Below are 27,136 nucleotides of genomic sequence, written 5' to 3' on the forward strand. Positions count from 1 at the left end.
CAACCAGGCCACACCTGTTTTCAGAAACCACCAAGTGTTCTGCCGATAAACAGAGATGCTGGCTCTGACAGTCTCTAAGGCAACAAGATACCGATCATCACTGTACAAGGACGAAACAGAGACACTGCTGACAAACAGTGAGCCCCGTTTTCTCATCTACTCAACAGTGCAGCCGCAGTTGGAGTAAATTCTGCCTCAAGAGTTCATCCCACACCCAGTCTCAAACCCTAAACTCTAATTATAATGGAGAGAACCCTGCAGTTAGAAAAATACCTGGAGGATCTGGACCTCACTGCTTAAGCAATAATCCTGCGACTAATGTGAACTTGAAAATGAGCTTCTGGGGAAAGAAGACAAGATGCATATCTCCTTTCTGTGTTCTCATTTCCTCACCTGCAAAACGATGTTTATGTGGCTAGAATTCCTGAGGGTCTACACTTGGTGATAAGCCAGTGAGTTTGGATGACACACAGCAATCGTTTATCTAGTCTGGCTCCCTTGTGGGCGGGTTGGAGTTTGTTAAGAAATCACCATCAAAATACAACCATGTCCCTGCTTTTTGAGTATTTATGTCTCGTAAAGATGTGTAATACTACACTTTCCCATTTTGTGATATTTCCAACTTGAGATATTTGAAAAAGAACAAAACAAATGAGCGTTTTGTAAGAAGTTGGCAGAGAGGCAGGATGTATCCAGGAGTTGGAATGGGTGCTTGTCTACTGCTTTTGAAATCATTGTACTGAGGTTACTTATGCCTGTTTTTTTTGGTCCCTAGACTTTGAGCTGCTCCGTCTTGTCCATTGGTGTCATTCCTTCTCTTTCAGGTGGCAAGTTCTTCACCTTGTTGGTACTCAAGAAATAGTTGTTGAATTGAATCACTGTGTTGCTTTGAGGAGATATGGCTCAAAGACACTGTAGATAAACTGGAATCTCATGGTTCAGGACATTGGAAAACACACTGCAAGGATGGAATAATTAATGATTTAATGAACCTTGGAAAAATCACAGAATCATAAATGCCAATGACAAGTATAAGTTTAGGAAGCCTAATTATAAACAGCAACAGAAGCAGTAACTTAAATGATCAGCTGGTCAGATAGCAGCCACCTTTATTAAAAGTTCTGGCCAGGATAAGAATTGTTAAGTAGAGATGTGTGAGAGGCAAAATATATAGAACTAATTATGATGATGAATGCAGCCGGTTTTACATTGACGCTAAGGTGTACAGTAGACATCAAAATAAAATTCTAAATATCACCCTGTATTTATTTTATAGTTTATTGTCAAAAACTTATAATATATAAACAAGCAAAGAGACAAAATTAAAAATCACACAAAGTCCTACCATCAAGAAATAAAATAGCTGTTTTAGTATTATACATGCATATATTTTTGTTTGTTTTTCTCTACAGACATCACAGTATGTATCACACATTCATAAACACACGTATATTTTTTTGTTTTTTAAAAGTGAGTTGGTATTGTACATTTCGTCTTGTAATTACTGTGTCACTTAACAGTATAGCAGGGCATGTTTCCACGTTATTTAAATATTCTCTACTTTTCGTGGTTATATATTATTTCATCATATTTATGTATCATACGTACGTATAATGTATCATACACATACATATTAATGGACATTTAGACTGACCTCAAGGGTTTTTTTTCCCCATTGTTTTTTGGTTATGCCTGTTGTCAAAGCTCCTGTAAATATTGTCTTCTGGAAAGTTCATGCATTTTATTTTCCTTGTAGCAGTATATACTGGGCCTTTTATCTTCTAATTTAAGAGGAAGTGTGGCTATAGCTTAAAATGACATGATACACATCCTCCTAATAATTGAAGAGCTCTTGCTATTAAAAATGAGAAGAATTTAGGGAAAATGACTTAGTCATTGGATTGATCTGCATTGATTAGGTCCCCAAAGTTGATGGTTATAACACCGCCACATTGTTTTTTAACATAAGATTTCGAATCAGGTCAAAATAATATTACCCCAGGATATTTTGTCATCATCAAGAGTTAAATGAATATTATCACCTATGAGGGGAAAAAAAATTCTCAAAGTAATGTATTCTTTTTATTTTTTTTTTTTGCGGTACGCGGGCCTCTCACTGTGGTGGCCTCTCCCGCTGCGGAGCACAGGCTCCGGACGCGCAGGCTTAGCGGCCATGGCTCACGGGCCCAGCTGCTCTGCGGCATGTGGGATCTTCCTGGACCGGGGCACAAACCTGTGTCCCCTGCATCGGCAGGCGGACTCTGAACCACTGCGCCACCAGGGAAGCCCCGTGATGTAGTCTTATATTTAAAAAAGTGATCAAAGGGAATCGGGGTGAAAATACTGAAATGTAGGACAGTCTTCGGAGAGCAGTTTCTGCCTGGTGATGGGCTCTCCGCCCGGTTTTACCTCTGCTGTCTTTCTCCAAATACTTCCCATAAGCATCCTGCTCGTATTCCATACCCCAGAGATTCCACTGGCTACCATCTCAAATTTTCTCTTTTCCTCTTCTCCTGTGAAAGCCAGGGTGATGGCTCAGCTGGTGAGAACACAGAATTAGTGAGCTCAAAGCTGCCTCATTCGTGTTATTTAGCTTTGAGTAGGACAAAATAAAATACTCCTCCATAGACCCAGACCATCTGCCTCTCACCCCCCTCAATGGGTCAACAGGGAAGAAAAGACGTGTGTTGGATGGCTCAGGACAACTTGTCACCACAGCTAGAAAAATTACTTGTTATTGAAGCCTGACTTGCACTGGGTCAGGAATGTCATCACGTGCAGAACACAGCAGCTTTCTCCCCCTACAGCTTCCCCGCAGGTCTTTCCACGCAAATCCTTTGAAATATGATAATCCAGCCAAAAGCTTATGGCTGGCAACCATATTGAGATAGAAACAGAGCATAATTCTTACGTTAAAATGTGCCCATTTGTAAAGGGGAGAGACTTTCTTCATATGTCATGAGTGTTTCATTTCTTAACTAGTGATGTTAGGCTTAGTGTGAAATTATAACTCTTAACTGTCCTTTTTCCATTCTTGGTTTCCAGAAAAGAGGTAGAGCTTAGAGATGCTGAGGTCTGACTGCACAGGCCTGAGTCCTAGCCCCACCACTTACTAGCTGTGTGGCCTCGGCAAGTCTCTTGCCTTCTCTGTGCCTCAATTTCCCCATTTATCAAAAGCGGGTGACGAGAGCACTTACGTCCTGGTATCGCTGTGAAGATGCAATCAGTCAAATGCACGGAGAGTGCTCAGACCAGTGCCTGCCATGTGCTAGACGTTCCTTAAACGTTAGGGGGTCCTCCATTCTGACCAGTGTGTGGACACACGGCTTTGGCAAGGATTGCCATGGCAGACTCGATGTCGTTTCACCACAGCTTCTGTGAGTGTGAGTCTAGGGATATTTACTGAGAGCTGTAATTCTAAACCCTGAAGGGCCCCAAGGCATGAGGGAAGACTGTGGGAAACGTGTAGAGGGCTTTCACTTAAACGACTATTGCTTCACCAGCCTTTTCGCACCCATCAGCGCTAGACAAATCCGCAGAATAATAAGAAACATGCCTGACAGTTGGGTCAGAGTAGAACAGAACACAGCCGCAGACTGGCCCATGCTGTTCAGCCTGTTAATACCCTGAGTTGTCAACCCTTTCCTCTTTCCTCCTGTGACTACATGAGCAGGCCACGAGCTTGTGAACACACGTACACACACGATTTCCACAGCCACTTAAAGCAGCCCCTGTTCTTGATCTGGTGGAGCAGCTTCCTTGGGTCAGACGGGGTGATTTTCCTGGTCCCAGGCTCTGGGGTGAGGGGTGAAGGGAGAGGCTCCAGGGCAGGGTCTGGAGCAGGGTCTTGCCTGGAACATGTAAAACACCACCCACTGCACTCCTCTCCCTCAGTTTCCCAGCACAGGGAAGCCAGGGTATCACAAGGGCTGCTTAAGTCGGTCCTGTCCCCACCTAGATGCGTATCATTTCCTTCTGAGCCACACGCCATCTATCGTATTAACGTACAATTTCCCTGGAGGCCATTCCAAATCTGCTTAAGAACATATTGTTCCTGGATTTATGGTGACCGGAGCCAATCAGCTGGAAAGAATCCCATTACATTAGATAACACAGTTGGGAATTCAAGTCTCTTTCCTTAAACATTTGTCAGGCAGCGTCTCTTCTCACTTAGGTCTGACTTCCTTTTTGATAGTAAATAAGCCAGAATAATGCCGGATTTTCAGCCAGACTGATGACCGGAGTGGCCAGAGCCATGGCAGAGTGCTTGTGAAAGATCAGGCCTGACCTGGAACTGGCTCCTCCAGAAGGGTTAGAAACAACAGAACCTCAAGCCTAATCTTAGAGTTCATCAGAGCGTGACCACTCTGGATAACTCCTCCTCCCTGGGCCCAATTCCAAACTCCAAATTACAAAGGAGAAGAGTCTTCAGAAGCATCAGGCTTACAGAGCAGAAGTCCTGGGTTTGAGTTTTAGGTCTACGCCTATGTAACTCTACTTGGACAGATCACAAGCCTTTGAGATTGTCTGCTTATCTTTAAATTGGGATGCTGGGAGCGCCTATCCACTGGGCTTGTGAGGATTAGATAACATAATGAATGTGAAAGCCTTGTGTAGAGGTAAAGTGTGACACAAATATTAAGGGTTCTTTTTTTTAATTTAATTTTTATTTTATATTGGAGTGTAGTTGATTTACAATGCTGTGTTAGTTTCAGGTGTGCAGCAAAGTTGTTCAGTTATACATATACATATATACATTCTTTTTCAGATTCTTTTCCCATTTAGGTTACTACAAGAGTATTGAGTAGAGTTCCCTGTGCTATACAGTAGGTCCTTGTTGGTTATCTATTTTATACATAGTAGTGTGTATATGTTAATCCCAAACTCCTAATTTATCCCTCCCCACCACGTTTCTGCTTTGTTAACCGTGTTTGCTTTTGAAGTCTGTGAGTCTGTTTCCATTTTGTAAGTAAGTTCATTTGTACCATTTTTTCCTTTAGATTCCACATAAAGTGATATCATATGATATTTGTCTTTCTCTGTCTAGCTTACTTCACTTAGTATGATAATCTCCAGGTCCATCCATGTTGCTGCAAGTGGCATTATTTCACTCTTTTTAAGGGCTGAGTAATATTCCATTCTATATACGTACTACATCTTCTTTATCCATTCCTCTGTTGATGACATTTAGGTTGCTTCCATGTCTTGGCTATTGTAAATAGTGCTGCAGTGAACACTGGGGTTAAGAGTTCTTAATGCTGATAGTTTTCATTAGGGCACATGGATGCGAAACACTGAATCCTAGAATTGAACACTGTTATCTCTTCAGGGCAGGTTCTGAAGGTGAAACCAGATTATATATAAAACAGACTATGGACATTCTATTGCACTAAACACTGTAGTATTATTCGATGAAGACACAAAGGGCACATTAAAGAATTCATGCTTTTGTGAAAAGCTAAAATGCCCTCTTCCACAGCACTAAAAGCTTTAATATTCTCATTCTCCTTATGTGTCAGTGGAGAATAATTCCAGTTTCATGCCCTTTATCATCACAGTTGTGCCCAGGAGTGCAAAGAATCTGACAAGTGTCTTTATCCTAGTACAAGCTCTAGGAAGCTTTGTTCTGTCCAAGGCCATTTTACCAATCTCAGAAAACTTCCCGTGTCCCCAGATTTCCAGTTGCCGATGGAAAATGTGCTGGATTGTCTCCCTTTGATATTTTGGACTGCTTAAAATAATGAGGCATTATTTCAGTACCACCCTCCTGAACTCAAGATTCCACCAGGAGTTAATCTTCAATACTCTCTGGAGAGGCAAGCAAACTCCTAAGAATAGGGAAATGGAGACATGAATGTTTAAACAATTAGCACAGAGACTTATCCAAGGTCAGAGAGTGAGTAAGAGGAAAAAACTGAGCTCCTGGTGAGCTGATCTGGTCCTAAAGATGCCCTGGGGAGAGCCATCTCTGCAGAAATACTTGCATGGCCAACATTTGCATGAGCAGATGTTTTATCAAACCTACTGTACAGCAAAACCCACCCTTGCCTATCTATTCCTATCTGCTTTTATTATGCTTTGGGGCTCTAGCATGATAAGACCTCCCATATGGTACTTGTATTAACATTAAATAATGACCATTGTGTTGTGTATACTATCACCATAGAAATATTTACTTAGTTGAACACAGACACTGGTTAGGCATGGTGATTGAAAACAAGCTAATCATAAAAACCATTCATGCTCACATCTATTTATAAAATCTGTTTCTCTTGTGTCAGTTAAGTACAGGCTTTGTTCTAAACAAACACATGCAAACCTTCTGCACACCCAGGGACATGAAAGACGTCCCTCCCCACTCCCTCCAGCCAGCCAGGCCCTGGGGTGTGGCCTCGTGTGAAAGAGCAGGCATGTTTCTGGGGCTCAGCTGGGCTCCTTGGAGGCTGGAGCTGGCCCTTGCCTTCTGGGTTCCTTTCTTTTCCTCCCGTGCTGACACACCCTGCCTGGGGTTCGGGTTCTCAAACCTGGGTGTGCTCAAAGCCGCTGGGGTGTCTGTCACAACTGCAGTTTCCAGCTCCACACCAGAGAGCCTTTTGGAGTTGCTGACGAGTGGCGTCTGGGAAACGGATTTGTAGGAAACACTCTGGTGGTTCTGGTGTTGAGAGTCTGTTTTTTTCACTTGAGAAATGGTCCTCTCCCCTGGGCTGTCCGAGGACCCCCTGTCTGGTCTGCTGCCCTTCCTTGCCCACAGCAAATGCTAGGGGGCTAGAGCCAACACTACTGAAGGCTGCTTTTTGATGCCCTTAAATTTTGTTTCAAGAGATGCCAGTGATTTCCATTAAAATGAACTCTTTAAGTTGTGTACAGCCAAATGGGTGAGAATCTGGGCTTTGGAGTCAGTTTGCATCTGTCTCTGCAACTTGCTAACCATGTGGCAACGATGGAGCCCCTCCAGCCCCATTTTTTTTTAAAACTTATAAAACGAGGATAATGATACCACCTGCCCCATTGAGTTGATGGGAGGGCAGTGGTCATCATGAATGCCCGGCACACAGTCCCTGCCACGAGTACTTCTGTTCCAGAAATAAATTAGGTTGACTTGGGCAGGCCTTTCAGATCAGGGTGTTTAGGAAGATGCCACCTAAGGGAATGTGGTGGAAAGAAAAGGGCAGAGATGTCCTCTGTTGATGCCTGGCCCTGCCACCAAAGGGCTGAATGACTGTGGGCAGGTCCGGGTCCTTCTCCAAGAGTATCCATAAAACGTTATCTGTGAAATGAGTGGATAGGTCCAGAGCAGTCATTTCTGAACATTCTGATGCCTTTTGAATGTCAGGAAAATAACAAAATATCTGCTTGTGTTTATACTCGCGGGGTTCATTGACACACAGTGACAAAGGGTTTCTAGATATTCTGTCATTTTAAAAACTGATTTATATTTATTAATCCCAGCCCTGTTTACATTGATTTGGGAAATAATCGGGCTTGTTTGCATGGACAGATATCACTGATCAGACAACAGACAATGTTTGGGCAGTCTTATAATAACGACAGCCCAATTCATACAGTCTCTCCAAGCGGGAGCCACTGGGCTGATGGGTGTTCTGTAACAGATCCCTCTTGATAATGAAGGTGGATCTGGAAACCCAAATTGTGAAACACATGCCCTCAGAGCTGCTTTCCTTTCTCTCCCCTCACTTCTGATCTTTGGCCAGGAAAGACCGGCAAGCAGCTCTGTTTACTCAATGAATCGTTTCTGAGCACCAAGGGCAGGCAGGTGCTATTCTAGAGGCTTAGGGGATGTCAGGGAAGCAAACTCCATCCCTCCTAGTAAACGCACGCCTCCCTGGTCTCTCCAAAGGGGTCCGAAGTCTCTGAGGCTGGGACACCTGAGGGGACCTAGGAGAAAAAAGGGAGGCTTGCTTAGGTCACTCACTTCCCTCATTTGCCCCCTTTCACTCCTTTTTCAGTTATTTCTTTCTCGACGGTACACTTTTGTTTACAAAATCAGGAGCTGATATTGTGACTAGACAAAGATCTTTCTCTTTCCAGACTTTAGTTTCCCCATTTATAAGAAGAGGGTTGGCTTCTAGGGCACAAACCTCCCCTCTGGCTCTATACTGAGTGTGATTCACTCAGCAGAAATAATAACAGCCCATTTAGCTCAACCGTCTTGTCATTCTCCCCCCATTTGCCCCAGTAAACACTCTGCAGTGCCTTAGAAACAAGCCAACACTGTTGGTATAGCTTTTTTTGTGTGGCTGTGCCACGCAGCTTGTGGAATCTTAGTTCCCTGACCAGGGATCAGACCTGGGCCCCAGCAGTGAGAGCTCCGAGTCAATCACCAGACAGCCAGGGAATTCCCAGTGCTGGTATAATTTTGAAGCTACGTTTGTCCGCAGAGCTGAGGACTACTTCTCTCTCTAAATGTCCATCTCTCAGTCCCAACAATAGACACTCATGAATATCTTTCTCCTTGGGCTCAGCCAGGGGACTGATGGAGAGTGACAGCTCTGGAGGCCAAGCTTATGGCATCAAGAGTTGCTGAGACAGTTGAGTATTAGATGCAAAAGAGGAAACAAAAAATTGCTCCCCAGCCCCCGGCCCCCGTCACACTGTCTTTTATTTCTCTCACTCGTGTGGCATCCATGTGCAGGTGGGGACTGTATCCCTGGCACACGGTAGGCGCCCAGTTTGAAATATTTGTTGAATGAGTGAGCAGACCCTAGTCTGGATCGTTTTTTCCACTTGGCTCTACCCACCCTTCATCAGCTGGCTCTGCTTTGGGAAAGAAAACACACGACGTTGGGTAGATTCATCTGCGCAAAATATGGAAGGTGGTGGAAGCCAGCCTTGTCTCTCTGCTGGTTATTCCACACTCTGCTTACAGTTTGCTCCGTGCTCTTACACGTGAAGCTCAGTATCAAAGTCAGCTAAGGGTCCTCTAAGGGAACTAGAACTTTATTGAGGGCTGATGTCCTGGCCTCGTCCTTATGGGAACTCAGCTGCAAGAGGAACTTCAGACTGGTGGTAATTCACCCAATACACCCTTGTGTGACAAGTGGGGGGCTCTGGGCAGGCACAGGCCAAGCCCACGCTGACTTCCACCTGCCACCAGGAACAGCATCGGATCCACTTCACATGCCCTGTATCTGGCGTTTCCAGGGGAGCCCCCCTGAGATGCTCCTGCCCGGGAGAGGAATCTGATATATAAACGCTTGGAGCAGGCCTAGGGGATGCAAAGCGGTTACATTAAGGATTGGGGTTCTGTTTATTGACAAGGTCACGGCCTCTCCTAGTTATGACCCCCGAGGGACCCCGGCATGGAAACGGGATTTGTAACGTAACACTAACAATAACACACTAGAGACAGCCGTGACAGGGCCCGTCTCTCCTACACGCTGCAGCTGGCTCCCCAGGATGCGGACAGAGAGGGGAGCCGACGGGCAGGCACAGGGGCAGCAGACAAAGGAGCAGGGACGCAGTCGATGTGGCTGGAGGTGCCGGGGCCAGGAGTCCAGCGGGGCTTCTGTGAGCCCTGCAGTCGGAGAGCTTGCCCCACTCGTGAGCCTTCGTGTGCCCCGCTCCGCCCAGCCTCCGGGGATAGCAGTGCTGGCCCTGCATCCTCTCACCCAGCTCCCAACTCTCCTCTCACCAGACAGACCTGCTCTCAGGTCGCCGCAGCCCCACTCGCCATCCTTTGTTTCTGGATGTATTTTGTCTTTTGGGGGTTGGGGAGGTAACGGGATGGGGCACGAAGAGGAAGAGTGCATAACTGAAGCCCTAGGACTCTCTCATGGATGTTTTTAGTCCACGGGCAGCCTGGACAAAACTGGAATAGACATTTTCTGCAGTTTCTGCACTTACCTCTTGCGGGGAGGATTTGGGGGACTGTGACATATTCGTGATGGGACATAAGGGGGTCTCCGAAATCACACCATATTGGAAAATCTCTCCTCTGGTGTTTCATCAGTGGTTTCTCTTCCGGTCCATGTGAAAGGAGAAATCCGTGTGACCTCGTGGGACCCGACCCAGGAGAGTTTTCCAGTTAGCCGATGAGTGGAGGGGTTAGAGGAAGAGCCATGGACTCTGCTACTTTTCCCATCAAGTCTGTACTTTACCTCTCACCCATCCAGCAGGCGAGAAGCACCAGTGAGTAGAGATTCTAGAAGAGCCTGGTATCCCTTCAAGGGTGATTTCCAGAGGAAACAGTTAAGAACATTTTTCTCCATCGTGCGCTCTGGGATTGCCCATTTCCTTGAACTGAGGCATCACGGTCATTGTTGGCAGCCCCTCTGTGGTCTCAGACGAGGCCTTCCCTTCCTGAAATCCTCCAGTAGCTCAAGTTTCCGACTAGTTTTCTTTTCAGATGCTAATGTTTAACCAAGCCTGGTGTCCCAGGAGTCCTCCCACGGCAGCCCTCCTTTTATCACGTGCTGTTGTCCTTTTAATGGAGAGGCCAACTAACTCAATGCTATATTTGAAGTATTTTTAAAAAAACCAGAGAGGGTGTCCCTGGAATCGTCTATACACGTAGCATCACCTTCACGTGGAGAGGTTGTAGTAGTGACCTGACCCTTAGTCAATGGAGCTGGGCATAGCCAAGCTTCACAGACAAGATCAGGGACCTTCATGCAATCATTTTGCCATCTCACCAATTTTCCGCCCTCAATGATTATAACTTAAACTGGAAAAGCTTTCTCTGGGCCTTTTCCTGGTTACCATGTAGAGATTTGGACCACAGAGAGATACATTTTATGTCTTTGGTTGGCTAACGGTGAGATGAGGAAGGCGGACAACTAAATGGTTTTTTCATGATTCCTTTTTCAAAACACACCCGTCTGTATACATAAACTCACACCTACTTCAGCACTCAATTCCCATCTCGCTGGTGAACACTTCCTAGACTGCCATGGCTCACAGATGTGTTTTCCACCTCTGTGTACCTGACCTGTATAAAATGTAGCCCTGCGTCATCCTTTGCACTGTTGCATTGATAATTGTCCACCGTTTCGTGTGCATTTCCTATCTCCCTCCCTGCAGGCAGAGGCTTTAGGAACGTGCTCATCCTACCCTGGTGTGATTCTCAGGTGGTTGGCCCATTCATGCTTCTCAGCACTCAGACAATTTCCATGGTCACGTGGAGGTGTCACGGTGGCTTGAAGTTCAGCATTAGTTCAGAATGATAGCCAGGGATTGTCTGAAAGACAGTCAGAGAAAAAAGTCCCAGATGACACGTCATTTAGATAATATTTGCCTAATCTTTGCATGAAACCTACATGATGATAGTCTCATATGTGGATCAATTTTTATCTTCTTTTTGTCACTCTCTCTCTCATTCTCTTTTCCTCTCTGTCTCCCACCCCTTTCGCACCTCTCCCTCTTTCCCTTTCTGTAAAAGTAGAGACAAAAGTTAGCGGAAGTCTCCGTTGTCAGACTTCAGAGTCTTTGCTAAACATTTGACATCTGAAGGCTTGTCCCCCTCCCCTGCGACCTCGGCCTCATCTCGCTTGCATGGGCACAAGCCTCGCAGAGATAACCATATCAGGCAGAATAAATGAAGCTTGTTTCCTTCTAAATTTGCTTCCTCCTACACACGGTATGGCTCTGCACCCTGGGGCAGGCGGGCACTCTACCCCAGGCCTCTCCCTACCGACTCTTGGGTGGAGGCGCTGGGCTAGATGTGGTTGGAGATCTCCGTTCACCAGACAGAAGTTGTGGACCTTTTGAACCAGAAAAAGATCCCACAAAAAGTCTCATGGGACATTCTCATTTTAGAGATAGCAAAATGGAGGCTGAGAGGAGTTCGATGAATTGTCTGAAATCAGAGTTAGATCTGAACAGAGCAGGCGCTGGAAACCAGAATGCTCTTATTACCCAGGCTGGTCTTCTTTCTGCTTGAACCCAGAGACTCAGAGCCTGTACATTTCAGCAGTGACCCTGAAAGCTCAGAGAGTGGACTCCCCCAGTGTCCCAGTGGACTAAATCCTCCTGAGATTTCATCAGGATGACACAGAGAAGCCCTGCCCTCGGCAGCCTGCCTTGGAGGAGACCTGGAGAACCTACTTCCTACATGCCTTGGGGTCCGCGGAAGAGGGAAGCAGCTGGTACAGTGTGGTCTGTGCGCTGGATTCTCTCATGTGCTCTGTGATGCCATCCAGGACCTGACTGCTGCCACCTGTCCCCACCCCACAGAAGGGCAGTTGGAGTTGACTCTCCAAAGGCAACATGGCGACAAGAGACGCGTAAGGGAAGCTGGAGCCGCTGCATAGAGGGCTGGGTGCCTGAAGAGGAGAAGCACACAGCTCCCCACTGGGATACCTGGACTATTGCCCCCAATACCCTTCAGAGGGACAGAAAGTCCACTATTGAAGTTCTTTACTTTAGTTCTTCAGGGCATCTTAGAATGGAACCCATAGAAAAACACAAATGCCTCTCTAAAAATGGTAAGACTTTCCTAGGAATTGGAAGATTGGATAACTTGGGCAAGGAAAATGGAAAGAACCCCTAAAATCTTGACTTTCTCCTCTCGCCACCTTCTAGCATGTGCATGTGGACACACACACACACACACACACACACACACACACACACACACACACTTTCCCCTGTGCTGTCTGGAAGACCAGCAGAGGTTGGCAAGTCCTCCTTCTTCTGCTGCCATCTGGCTAAAGCAAACCTCTTGCACAGAGCCACCCCCTTTTGCCGCCTGTGAGGGGCAACCCAGCCTCAAATTGCTTCCTCATTTCTGGGGGGCTCAGCACGGATGTTCACAACTCCCAGCCGACCTTCTGCTTCTGTCAGGCTTGTTGGCTCTAGTCTGCCACCCTCCTCATGGGCACCTGCAGCCCTCGCATGTCAACTAGTTTTGTGCTTTTTTAGTGCTTTCTTGTCCTGCACTCCCAGCCTCCAGCCTCCCTCCGGGCAGCAGTACCTCCCACTCGCTCACCACTCTGCCTGCGTGCTTCCCAGCCTGCGAGGGCAATTTTTCAGAAAACTATTTTTAGAAATAGTAACCTCAGAATAAACACAGCACACCAGATGCTGGTGTTTTTCTGGGGCAACTGAGCTGAGAATCATTTGTTTAAAGAGAAAAAGGTAAAACAGCCAACCTTGCTGTTCGGGCAGGGCAATGGGCTGCAGATCGCTGGGTTTTACTCCCTCTTGTGGCAGGAGTTTAGATGACATGATGCCACCTTGACCCCGACTAGTAAGACTTTATTATGGACAGAAGTTTTACTTGACATTTAGCCTTCTAGTTTGATGAAAAGTAAGGATAGATTGCATCCTAATTTTAAGGGTACAAAATGTATTAAGGATATTAGGGCAATTTCTCTGCATCTTTTCCTTATTTCTGGAAGGACTGATCAACATATAGAACTATATTTTGAAAATGAGGCTATGGTAAAACTGCTGGAGACCTTGGGTTAAATAAAATGTTTCCCTAAGCAGAATCTGCATGTAATGGGAAACTATTAGGGTATATTCTGTACTATATGCCTCTTTCCTAAGTAAGGGTCAGTAGTTCTGACAGCTCCTTAGAAAATGGGATAAAAAGGGACAAGTTAGAAGGGGGATTTGCCAGTCTAGCGTTGGAGAGAAAACACAACAAAACAACAACAAAGCTTTCTGATTGTAAGACCAGGGAGACCAGAACCAAGGGTATCCCTTTCAGAAAGTTTTAACCACATTTCTATTAAGCATATTTCTTAGTGAATTTGGCACCGTTTGCAAAAAGACATCAGAAGGAAATTGAAAGACTTTTGTAGACCTTCTGAATTCTAGAACTCTACAATTCACGGCCATAAGAGTCTTCTAACTGGAAGAAAGGTGTAAGTGAAAGGTCATCATTGGCCTAAAGACTTTAGTCCTCAGATCAAAAATGCTTCTCAGTGTGGAAAATAGCCGATGAACAATTATCTAGTCACATTATAAATGACAGGGCTTCTCCTACAACTGGCTGTAGCTTACTGATGTCTGGGTGATGGAGTAAATCCAAATGGCTGTGGTTTGCAGGAGGGAAAATGTGCAGTAATCGATCAGTCAGATCGTGCTCCATCTCTCAGCCCATTTTGAGTCAGACTTTGTGAATTATGGAACTGCATTCATTCATTCAACAGAAAGCATTCCATTCACAAGTAGTTCAGCCGAACTGACAATTGATGCATTGAGTTCTTTTGCTGAAGGGCTGCTGGGTTTCCAGAGTAACAGCCTCATCTTTGACTGCCCTTTTCTCTCTATTCACCTTCACCAGTTTTGTTCATAAGTTACCTAACTTCTAGCAACTCCTGGTGGGGAGACCAGCACCGTCCATTCTCCCATGGCCAGGAGCATCAGGTGACACTGTTTGTCCCCTAAAGTGGGCAGTCACAAAGGAGTGTGCACTGCTGGTTTTCCTACGTGCATGACTGAATTTCCCTTTGTTGCCAAGAAGGAAGAGACACGCACACCATCTGACCCTGTGAGCAAAGTCATCCCTAGCTGAGAACCATTGACATAAGGAGAGTTGTTAGGAGAGATTTCATTTCTTCTTTTTTGGTCATTCATTCTCTTTTTCCCATTTACATTTTTCAACAATGATAGAAGACATATAACCTGGAGTAGGCCTTAGAGATCAGTAGTGAACAAAAATAAAATTTCTGGCCACAAGTGACTTATAATCTAGCATAAGTGTGGGAAGGAGACAGATAGTAGACACATAAACGAATACATCAGAGGATCCACGATGGGGACAAACTAAGAAGAAAACAAAACAAGGTAGTGAGCTAGAGAGTGCCTAGGTTGGCTGGACAAGGAAGTGTCAAGTGTGGGACCACAGAGTCTAAGGGCTGGACCTGGCATTTGGCTGGATCTTGAATCTCAGTAGATGACAGAGATCATCATGATCCTGGCCGTTCAGGGTGTTGAGAAGGAAAGAGACGCGACCAAGGCCAAGGTTTTAGAAGTTTCCTCTGACTGTGGTCTGTATGTAGGATATTTGGAAAAGAGCAAAGCCATAGAAACCAATAAATTGATTAGGAGATTGCTGCAATTATCAAGAAAAAAGATGGTGAGCTAGGTGGTGAAATTGGGAATGGAAAGGAGGGATGGCAAATGAGGAATTTATAGCAGAACCTTCTTGATTTTTAGATTTAATAGATGATTAAAAAATAAAGCCTTGCATGACTTTGCCACACGAGGATGTTAAAACAACTTAAACACTACTATCAATTTTACTTTATGAAAACAGGACTCTTTTAACACACGAAGAGCATAATCTCAGAACAAAGGGGCAGTCCTCTGGGTTGGTGATTTTTAATTTTGTGTATAGTCTTTTAATTTTGTGGATGGCTGTATTTTTCTCATTGCATCACAGACCAGAAACCACTATATGCTTGTTCTAAGAACCCACCCATAACGTGTTCATTCTGGGCTTAGCTGAAAATGTGATGAGCTATGAGGCTGGAAGAAAAAAATAATGTAAAAGATCACTCCAAATTTTTGTAGTTGGGTAAACAGTATTTGAGGGAATCAATAGCAAAAAACAGAAGAGAGGAGGTAGGTTTGAATCAAAGGCAATGTCTGGATTGAAATCTGATCAATTTGAGATGTTGGAGGCACATCCCTGGTAAGATACTTGGTGAATTGTCATAGGCACGGTATTGAGGTTAAGGTTAAGAGTGAGGACCACAAATACAGATTTGGGGATTGTTAACATGAAAATAATGGAAGCCATTAGGCACAGTCTCCAAGGGAGAAAGGAGGAAGGACAGTGGATAAACGCAGCACTCTGGAGAAATTTAACAGGCAGAAATTAGCCAGAACTCAAAGGATAGAGGAACCCAAAATAGTCAAGAGGATTAACAAAGCAGAAGGGCAGGTGTCAAAGAGTGAACTGGTTGTAGGGAAATTGGGGCCACAACAGTAGACTTCATCTTCCTGCATGTAAAAGGAAGAACTGCAGATAGTTCATGTGTTAGTAAGATACAGGGAAGATAGTTTTTGGAATGATGGAGACCTGGACATATTTATAGAGGGGGAGAAATGTATGATCCATGAGGAAAAAGTAATTGATGCAATAAAATGCCAAGGGAACCTTGGTGGGGATGTGGAGGGATAAAGTTTGAAGATAAAAGAAATCATCCTATTCCTTAGAAAAGGAGGGAGGATTTCATGGGTGAAGGCGCTGAGATATCAAACAACTAGAAGGGTACAGTCACAAATAAAGAGAAAAGGTGCCGAAGAAGCCCTCATAGATGACTCCAGCCATAAGCTGTGAGAGGTGAGGAAGGACTAGAATTTGTTATAGCCCCTGTAGAAGTCTGGTAAGGAGCTAACAAGATAACAGCTAAAAAAGCAGAACTAAGGAGTGAGGAGTCTGCTGGCTTGAGTTAGCGTGTGTTTATTATGGGTCAAACCAGCTCCATGTTATGAACTTTTTGAGCTACTCTTGGCTGCTGGAGAGTAGAAAAAGAGAGAGCAGAGTCAGAAATTAGCACTAGAAGTAAGAGGGAAGATAAGGATAGGAGGGGTCTAGAGTTCCAGGAGGAGAAGTACTAGCAGGTCCATATCAGCATCAGAAGCAGACAGGCCGACTGGGAATTCGGGGTGTGTTGAGGGACCACAGGTCACAGTGAGAGGGGTTTCAGTGTGGAGCCTTGCTGTAGCTTCACTGTAGTCAGGAGGGAGAGGCGTGGGGTTAAGATGAATTTCACAGACGTGTTTTGCTCATTAACCATGTGCCTGACCATGACGGTTAATAAGACTGGCAAGGTCCCTGCCCTCATGGAATTATATTCTAATAATGGGAGCAGAAGGCAGGGAGAAACAGACAATAAACAAAAAAAAAGGAGAACGTATCAGGTGGTGATGATGATTGACCTAGAAAGACATGACGGCAAGTCATCACCACACATTGAGTGGGGAAGGCAGGTCTCTGATTAAAGAACATTTAAGCCAAGATCTGAATGACTAGGTAGAGGTGGACGTGGGACAAGTGGTCCCATGGTTGTGGGGAATCAAAGGAAGAGAGGCATCAAGGGTGACTCCCAGATGTTTGTTCAAGCAACAGGTGGTCCTTTTTACTGAGGTGGGGAAAACTATAGAGGAGCAGGTGTTGAAGGGGGTGAGGACTGGCAGAAAATCAAGAATTCTCTTTTGCCACCTGGAGTGTAAGATGTCCAGGGGTGGCCGTGAAAGTGGAGAAGTTCTAAGCATGAAGAGAGCATCAGGGAAGGCCAAAGAGGTTGTGAAGATCAAAGAGTACTCAGAATGAAGCTCCTCAGGTTGTAATGTGGGTCATAAATATCCTCCTTGTTCAGGATCCTTGAGGTTATTTCAGAGGAGGGCAGGATTTTGGTTGAGGAAGAAAAACTTGAAGAAGGAACTGAAATGATAAGGAATATGAGCAAATTTTCTTCTTATTTATTTATTTATTTTTAAAACAGCAGGTTCTTATTAGTTATCCATTTTATACATATTAGTGTATATATGTCAATCCCAATCTCCCAATTCTTCACACCACTCCCCCTCCCTGCCACTTTCCCCCCTTGGCGTCCATACGTTTGTTCTCTATATCTGTGGGCAAGTTTTCTTGACGGATTCCTAAAGACTAGTGGATGGTGGAGATGATGGGGAAATATATCTGAAAAGCAGTTGAAAATGGTAATTGATGGAGACTATGTATATTCTTGATAATGATTACAATAATATTTTAGCAATTGAGCAAAGATGCTCTTTAGCATAGACTGCATTAAAGAATAATTAAAATGTAGGAAGTGGGCAACCCTGCAATATATAACAGTATTATTGTTTCAATAAGCATAGCGATCTCTTGAGACAGAGTATTAAGAGACATATCCAGATTATATTAGCAATAATAATAGCAGTGAGTGATCTCAGAAGATCCAATCCAACTTTGAACATTTCTTACAAGTTCGACCTAAGATTTCTTCTTTTCTGCATCTACTTGTGTGTGTGTGTGTGTGTGCGCGCGCGCATCTGTGCGTGTGTGTTTGTGTTTGTGTGTGTGTGTTCTCAGCACGGTTTTTGACTATTTCTCTAAGCAAACATGTGATTCTAATGAAATTTGCTGAATTTCAAGCAGCCACACGTGTATGAAAGCTGCCCAAGTTGGATATTTGTGGAATGCTGATTTTCCATACATATCAACATTTGGTAATTATCATCAGAACTATTCATACAAGTTTAAAAGTGGAAATAAAATTAAGAGAGATTCAACAGGGACCTCAGATGACCTACTGGGTAACCCTTAGAGGTAATCAGTCCTTTCAGTGAGGCCTATGTGACTAAGCACTCTTCCTAACTCAGCTTCTCCTGGAAATCTTAACAGAAACACCTGCTATTTCTTCTTTAAACCTCCACACGCTGGGTGGACTAGCGAACTACAAGCACATTATAATAAGTATGCCTCAAAATTGTCATAAGTTGGTGTATGTATCCTTTCCTAATTTCATAAGTTTCCCAAGGCCTGCTCCTTCCTGTTTTGTTTTTTTGTCAATCTCTCTCAAAAGCTCAGCATATGGGTTTTAAATGATAGCACTACTGGTGAAGTGCATTGGTTATTGATCGCTGCATAACAAAGCACTCCCAAACCTAGCTGCTGCAAACAACAAACATTTATTTTCTGTGGGTTTCTGTGGGTCAGGAATCTGGAAGTGTCTTAGCTACAGGGTCTGTTAGAAGGCTGCAGTCAAGATGTTGGCAGGGCCTGCAGGCATCTCAGGGTTCAACTCCAAGAGGACCCAATTCCAGGATTTCATGCATGGCTGTTGGTAGCCCCTAGTTCCTTGCCATGTGTGCCTGTCCACAGGACTGCGTTTCCACAGTAGCTGGTTTCTCTCAGAGTGAAATGATTCTGGAGAGATGAGAGGGAGAACCTGAGATGGAAGCCAAGTCCTGCTTATAACCCAAGCTTGGAAGTGAAGTCCTGACATGGCCACAGTTTTCTGTTCATTAAAAGCAAAGTTTGATATTGACATGTGCACACTACTATATTTAAAACAGATAACCAATAAGGACCTACTGTATAGGACAGGGAATTGCATTCAATATTCTTTAATAACCTAAATGGGAAATAAATTGAAAATGAATGGATACTTGTATGGGTATAACTGAATCATTTTGCTGTACACCTGTAACTAACACATCATTGTTAATCAGCTATACTCCAATATAATTTTTTTTTTTAAGCAAGTTAGTAACTGCAGCCAACACTGAAGGAAAGGATGTTGATATTAAAAGGTCGGGGCCATTGGAGACCATCTTGCAGACTGCCAACCACACACCATGAGTTGTATTGCTTCACATGGCACATGGGGAAACTGATACTCTGTGAGGATTTTGATTTGTCCAAATCCATTCCTCTCACAAATGGAGCAAAAATGAATATAAAAATTTGCAAAAGACATCGGATAAAGGACTGTTACCCAAAATATACAAAGATCTCTTAAAACTCAATAATAAGAACAAAAAAATACTATTAAAAAAGTGAGCCAAAGACCTTAACAGACACCTCAAAGAAGATATACAGATGACAAATGGCATATGAAGAGATTCTCCACATCAGGGAAATGCAAATTAAAACAACCTACCTAAATAGGTACCTACCACTACATACCTATTAGAATGGTCAAAATCCAGATCACTGACAACATCAGTTGCCGGCAAGGGTGTGGAGCAACAGGAGCTCCCATTCATTGCTGGTGGGCATATAGACTGGTACAACCACTTGGGAAACGGCTTGTCAGTTTCATACAAAACCAAACACACTCTTACTACAGAATCCAGCAATCATGCTCCTTGGTACTTACCCAAAGGAGCTAAAAACTTAGCTCCACTGAACAACCAGCAAGCTACAGTGCTGTACACCCTATGCCAAACAACTAGCAAGACAGGAACACAGCCCCACCCATTAGCAGAGAGGCTGCCTAAGATCATAATAAGGTCACAGACACCCCAAAACACACATCTGGATGCAGTCCTGCACACCAGAAAGACAAGATGCAGACTCATCCACCAGAACACAGGCACCAGTCCCCTCCACCAGGAAGCCTACACAACCCACTGAACCAACCTTAGCCACTGGGAGCAGACACCAAAAACAATGGGAATTACAAACCTGCAGCCTGCATAAGGGAGACCCCAAACTCAGTAAGTTAAGCAAAATGAGAAGACAGAGAAACACACAGCAGATGAAGGAGCAAGGTAAAAACCCATCAGACCAAACAGATGAAGAGGAAATAGGCAGTCTACCTGAAAAAGAATTCAGAGTAATGATAGTAAAGATGATCCAAAATCTTAGAAATAGAATGGAGAAAATACAAGAAACATTTAACAAGGACCTAGAAGAACTAAAGAGCAAACAAACAATGATGAACAACACAACAAATGAAATTAAAATTCTCTAGAAGGAAACAATAGCAGAATAACTGAGGCAGAAGAATGGATAAGTGACCTGGAAGATAAAATAATGGAAATAACTACCACAGAGCAGAATAAAGAAAAAAGAATGAAAAGAATTGAAAACAGTCTCAGAGACCACTGGGACAACATTAAATGCACCAACATTTGAATTATAGGGGTCCCAGAAGAGGAAGAGAAAAAGAAAGGGACTGAGAAAATATTTGAAGAGACTATAGTTGAAAACTTCCCTAATATGGGAAAGGAAATAGTCAATGAAGTCCAGGAAGTGCACAGTCCCATACAGGATAAGTCTAAGGAGAAACACACCAAGACACATATTAATCAAGCTATCAAAAATTAAATACAAAGAAAAAATATTTAAAGCAGCAATGGAAAAACAACAAATAACATACGAGGGAGTCCCCATAATGTTAACAGCTGATCTTTCAGCAGAAACTCTGCAAGCCAGAAGGGAGTGGCAAGACATATTTAAAGTGATGAAAGGGAAAAACCTACAACCATGATTACTCAGCAAGGACCTCATTCAGATTCAACAGAGAAATTAAAACGTTTACAGACAAGCAAAAGCTAAGAGAATTCTGCACCACCAAACCAGCTTTACAACAAATGCTAAAGGAACTTCTCCAGGCAGAAAACACAAGAGTAAGGGAGAGACCTACAATAACAAACCCAAAACAATTAAGAAAATGGTAACAGGAACATACATATCGATAACTACCTTAAATGTAAATGGATTAAATACTCCAACCAAAAGACATAGACTGGCTGAATGGATACAAAAACGAGATCTGTATATATGCTGTCTACAAGAGACCTACTTCAGACCTAGGGACACATACAGACTGAAAGTTAGGGGATGGAAAAAGATATGCCATGCAAATGGAAATCAAAAGAAAGCTGGAGTAGCAATTCTTATATCAGGCAAAATAGACTTTAAAATAAAGACTATTACAAGAGACAAATGATCAAGGAATCAATCCAAATATGAAAAATCATGTATAACATAATATAATATAAAATATAAAACACAATTTGAAAGGAAACTTTGACTCTCATTAATGCACAAAATTCATAAAGGAATATGACACACAAGAGAAATAATAAATAAGTTTATAGACAATTTTTGCCTCCATGAAACTAAATAAATACACATATCATCTTGGAGTTCCATTGTATATCTATTAAAATTTCCATGCAATTAAATCAGAATAATAATTAACAGTGCTGTCAAGATGATGATAAAATAGTGCTGATTTCAAAATAAGTCATTATCACTTTACAGTGTAATTTTGTAGCATATGTCTATGTTCATACAGCGTTTATAAGTATTGATCTCTTGAACCCATTTTGGGGAAGGGGTTCAAATCAACTCTTCTAAGAAATTGAGAAAAGCTATATATATTAAATCATCATTTCAGAATGATTTATAAAGTCAAAAAGTGTTTAATAATAAATGAATGACTAAATTGTACACATGTATATGATAGAATATTATATATTCATTTAAATTTATCCTTGTGAAATCTAAGAAAAATTTTAAAAACATGCAATATTGATATAATGGGAAATTAAAGAAATACACTTAAAAATGTAGGCTTACTATCTGCAAATGCAAAAAAAGTATATCTTTGTGTAGGTGAGAATTGGGAAGCAATGAACAAAAGTGAAGGTACTTATTTTGTTAGGATAATAGGCTCATTAGCGTGTGGTATTTTTCTCTTTTAAAGTGTTCTTAGTACCGTAGATATTTACAGTCCTTATGAGGGAACAGGAACTCATGTGTAGCTTTTGTGTTGTGAGATTGATGTTAACTCTATTTTTGCAGAATTCCATTTTTTTTTCTTTTGAAAATAGAGTAAATCTGTATCACTAACCTTTCATGAACTTTCTAATTTTTTGTAGCTTTTACAAGATTACAGATTGCATTTTGTCAATCACACCTCCAAAAGCTTCCTGTTTTCTGGGAAGAAATTATTCTAGGCATGAATACTAAACATGGCTACAGGTTCCTCAATCCTTTTCTCTTTAATTTAAGTTTCTTATCCCTTTTGCTGATTTTTAAAGTATCTTTTTCGGTTCAAGCACCATTTTTCCGGAAGCAAAATGTTATTTATGTAGTTTTGCCTTTTCTCCACCATCTGATAACATTATATCATTACTCCCAAGTAGTTACCTTCTACATTCATCTTCCTGTTCCAAATATAGCTTGAAAGGCCCTTTTGGTTTCCTTTGGCCTTAACCTTCCTGATTCTATTGTTATCAGTCTCTGGTCTCTGACGTGCTGCCGTCCATGGTTTTGCATCCCTCTGTTTCATTGTTGGTGTGCATACTTTTAAAACTTTGCTCAATGTTATGTGGCAGCCGGATGGGAGGGGAGTTTGGGGGAGGATGGACACGTATACGTATGGCTGAGTCCCTTTGCTGTGCACCTGAAATTATCATAACATTGTTAATTGTCTCTACTCCAATATAAAATAAAAAGTTAAAAATAATAAAATGTAAATTTCTTTTAAAGTAATGTGTACAGGCATGTTGAGTTTGTTCGGTATCTCTCCTCTTGTTAATTATCCCTAGATGGTTTCAGTAAAGGGAGCTTCCTAATATTCGTGACCTGTTTGTTTGTTTTTTTTTAATAAAATTTCAAGCAGTGATATCAGATCTGATTGCTGAAGTTTTTGGAAGGAGATCCAGTAGAGAAAGAAGAGAATGGGAAATATGACTACCTTTAATTCAAAACAGTTTCCTTAAAGACATGCTAGTGAGCACTAAAAAAAATATGGCTTTCTTTGTATAATAACAATAATTGAAAGAACAAAGACTTTTCTTACCAATATTTTTTTACTACTCTGGGACAGAGCATTGCACGGGTGCACACATAGGTGATAGAAAACATTGCAGAGGAATAATGCCACCACAGAATTCTGTGACCTTTTCTCAGGTCACTTGTTTCTAATTGCATTCTGACTCCTAAATCGTTTTCTAATGCAGGGAAACCTGTTTATTTTGTGGATGCTTGTCAACTTCTTCTCTAGCATGTGTCCACAAATCAGGCTGATTAAAAGCAAAATAATGATACAGTGACTATTCTTTTATTTAGAAGTACTTGGTATTCTAAACAAAATAAAGCTTTTGTTACTGGGAATGTTCATTGTCTCAGGCTATTCAAAGAGCAACGGATGAATAAGTTGGTTGTTGTTTTTTTTTCCCAACATCTTTGTCTTCCTTCAATAAGAGCTCAGTTTAAAACAGTAGACTTGTTTAGGTATGACAAATTTATTCTAATTTTGATGTTTAGAGAGCTTACTCCTAAGGAATATTTTCCAACATTTTCTGCTTCTAATATAAATTCACTGAATTTAATACATGTAATAAAGTGCATTTCTGAATATGAAACATTATTTTCGGAGGATTTCATGATAAGGTTGATCACTCTATAGGGCATTGAATCTGTCATAACATCCAAAATTTAAATGTCACCTGAGTTCAACATAAAACCTTAAGTAGAATTTAGTGGGTTAGTGCTATATCTTCTAATGAAAAAGTAGTGACTCATGAAATAATTTCCACCCCTCTGCCAAGATTCCAGCCTAAATTCAGTTTTTTGGTAATCAGATACATTATCTCCCTCCTTTTAAGCTTGTATAAAAGGTGTGAGTATCTGGGTTACGCTGTGTTACTAATTCAGAGAGCATTGAGATGTTTTATGTGAAAGTACAAGTCAATGGACGTCATAGTCAAAGAGTTAATGGATGATAGGTTGGCATTCTAAGGGTTAAACACAGATACACATAGACATACACTTGAAAGAAGAATATGTTGAATACAAGCACACAAACAGGAATATACATATTGAATATACACACATATATATCTATGGATAGTTATAACTATAAAAATATTAAATATAAATATTAATATAAACTTTTAATGTGAGGTCTGAATATCCTAGTGCTTAGATGATTCTTTTCATCCTTCTTAAAGCAACTGAGGAACAATCATCTCTAAGAATGTGTAAACCACCTGAGGATACTAATAGGCACTGCTTTTCATGGTGGTCCAAGGAAGAAAGGGGTAAAAATCCTTTGCTCTTTACCAAATTGTTACCCAGATTTTAGGTGTCACTGAGAAACATTCAATAACCACCTCCTTTCTCCTATAACCCAAAGGAGGGAGGAGAACTGAGTGAGAAGCCTCATGCTTGTCAAAAGAAACAAGGAATAGAAGGAGGGAGGGAGGAGAAAACTGAGCTCACCTCTCCCCAGGGGCTGTCGGAGGTTTTACTGAGTGAGGAAGGCTTACGAAGGCTGCTGAAATACAGAGAGAAAAAACGCAATCAGAGAACAGGAGCCGACCCCTTCACTCGCCTAGCTCAGTGCACATCAAATAACCTTCCTGTTGCAGTGTTGAATGATCTATTTATGGTCATATTGGCAACAAGCTGGCCCCATAATGAATCATCAGGCTGACTCAAGGGGGTGATCCCCGATGTGTGGCAACTGTTGCTTCTAGATGATGGATTTTTCCTATAACATTTCTTAATCTGTTGAATGCTCCTAACCTCCACAGCTAGGTTAATGCCACGTGATGCAGAGCTGACAATGCCTCAGTTTTGTATTTCTTCTTCAAATGTCTACTGTTAATTTTTAGTCATTATTTTACTTTGAAACATGTAGAGTTCTTAAATAGATGCATACTGTCTTATTGGAAAATGAGGCTTCAAGAACTGTTTACTTCAATTCAATCTTTTTAGAGATGAAGGGACCCTGTCCCAATCTGGCAAGCAACTTATCAAGACCTGGTTTAGCAGATCTGAAAAATAATTATATTGCGTTTGTATTGCAGATAAGCTGCAAGATAACTGACTGTGTCTAACTGAGTATGACAGCTTAACAGCAAGAAGGGTAGAAAGTAGCAGGGTAGGTTTCACTGTAGACCTAGATACCATGCCCAGGAGACCAGACCTGAGTGTGGTACCACTTGTAAGGCATTTGGGGCAGCCAACCAAAAGCATGTGTAATCATCGTGAACCAAGTTTTCATAAAATAGGAAGGAACATAAAACACCTCCACATATTTTAAATAATAAAATAATTAAATCCCAGAAAAATAATGTCTTGCTTATGATCACTCAGTTTGACAAGGCCAGGACTAGAACTTAATTCTGCTGACACTCAGTCCAGATTTCTCTGTACAGTGCCTCACTGCCTCCCTTCTCTCTATGGGATGCCCAGTGATCTAAATTTTATTTTGTGTATCTCAGAAACACTGTTGACAGTGAACAATAACCAGAGTCATTATTTCCCTCTTTTGTCAAAATTCAAAGACCAACAGAGAATTGTACAACCATCATGGTGTTCTTTATGCCTCTAGTCAACTTAAATCAGCTTAGAAACCAGAGTGACCTAGACAGGGGAAGGGAGCAATGGAAAGTCCGTCTGTAGTGTCAGTTTAGTAGATAAAGATTTATGTTGAGTTTGAGCTGAGTTCATTCACATAGACTGGAAAATTTTCTGTTTGGACATGACACTTTGATTCTTTTTTTGGGGAAAGGGGCATTTTTGGGGTGGCTGAAGAGCTGAGTTGCACATGTTATTTAAGATGCCTAAACGTTATTTCGTTTGAACGAGAAAGGATAAACGGATGACATTAAAGTGCAGATACCTTGTTCTTGCATTTCCTATTGCTGGCACCAAAGCCAGTATTCACTACCCTTGGGGCATATATTCCATAATGAAAGATGTTATCATTTAAACCCAAATCACTGGGTTCTCATTTCCTGGGTATCTTACAGATTCTGTGAGAGTTATTGAGAGACAAGGGATCCTCTTGAAGTCTGTCACTTTGCAGAATGCTAAGAATGCCTTCTCATAACTTTACAGTCTGATATTGCTACAGCTATCATAACAACTATTAGAAAAACTACAAAAATGAGACAATAAGAACCTGTTCTTAATTGTACTAAATATTATTTTTTTTAATTATAAAAGTGGTAAGTCAATTGTAGGAAGAAAAAACCCTACAACTAACAGAACAGAGGGTATAAAATGAAAAAGCAGTTCTATCTACACTCTCCCTAAACCCAATTTTATATATAAATGAGATTATACCATATATGTATTTCCACTTGCTTCCTCCCCCTGCCACACACACTTTTTAATACATTCTCATCATTTTTCTATTTCAGTACATTTAGGTCTATCTTAACAGCTCAATCTTAGCTAACAGCTCAATAGTTTCATTGTATATTTGTGTCATAAATTTAATAACATATTTAGCCAGCTCCCTATTGCTGAAATCTGTTTTTCCCCCAGTTTATCTCAATTACCAGAAATACTTAGTGAAGGTCCTTCCAGGGACCTTCAGTGATTAAAGTAGGTATAGAGTAATTCCAAATAAAAAAAATAAAATAAATTAATAAAATAAAAAAATTAAATTAAAAAAAAGAAAAGGCAGAAAGCAACAATGACCAAATGCAAGGATCTTCTCAACTCATTTCTGGTGACAATTGGAATAGAAATATAAGTCTGAAGAACATTTAAGTGAATTGTTCCAAAACAAACATTATCAGATTTGAAAATGAAATAAATTTTGTAGATGAGAGAGAATTCAGATAGCTCTCTTCCCTACTAGAAAACTAAAACAATTTCAACACAGAAGAACAACAAAAATAATAAATTGCTAAGCAACAGAGATCCTGTTTACATGCAAATATTGAT

General features: G+C 41.9%; 1 long non-coding RNA gene across 1 annotated transcript; it reads right to left on the reverse strand.

The window, feature by feature from the left end:
- Nucleotides 1-18,596: 18,596 nt before the first annotated feature.
- On the reverse strand, nt 18,597-24,800 carry LOC117313358 (uncharacterized). The gene is made up of 2 exons (XR_004527790.2): nt 24,674-24,800; nt 18,597-18,944 (listed from the first exon to the last, which is right to left on the reverse strand). It is a non-coding gene; the product is annotated as an uncharacterized lncRNA (long non-coding RNA).
- Nucleotides 24,801-27,136: the final 2,336 nt, after the last annotated feature.

This window comes from Tursiops truncatus, chromosome 8, assembly GCF_011762595.2.
Source record: "Tursiops truncatus isolate mTurTru1 chromosome 8, mTurTru1.mat.Y, whole genome shotgun sequence".
NCBI lineage: Eukaryota > Metazoa > Chordata > Mammalia > Artiodactyla > Delphinidae > Tursiops > Tursiops truncatus.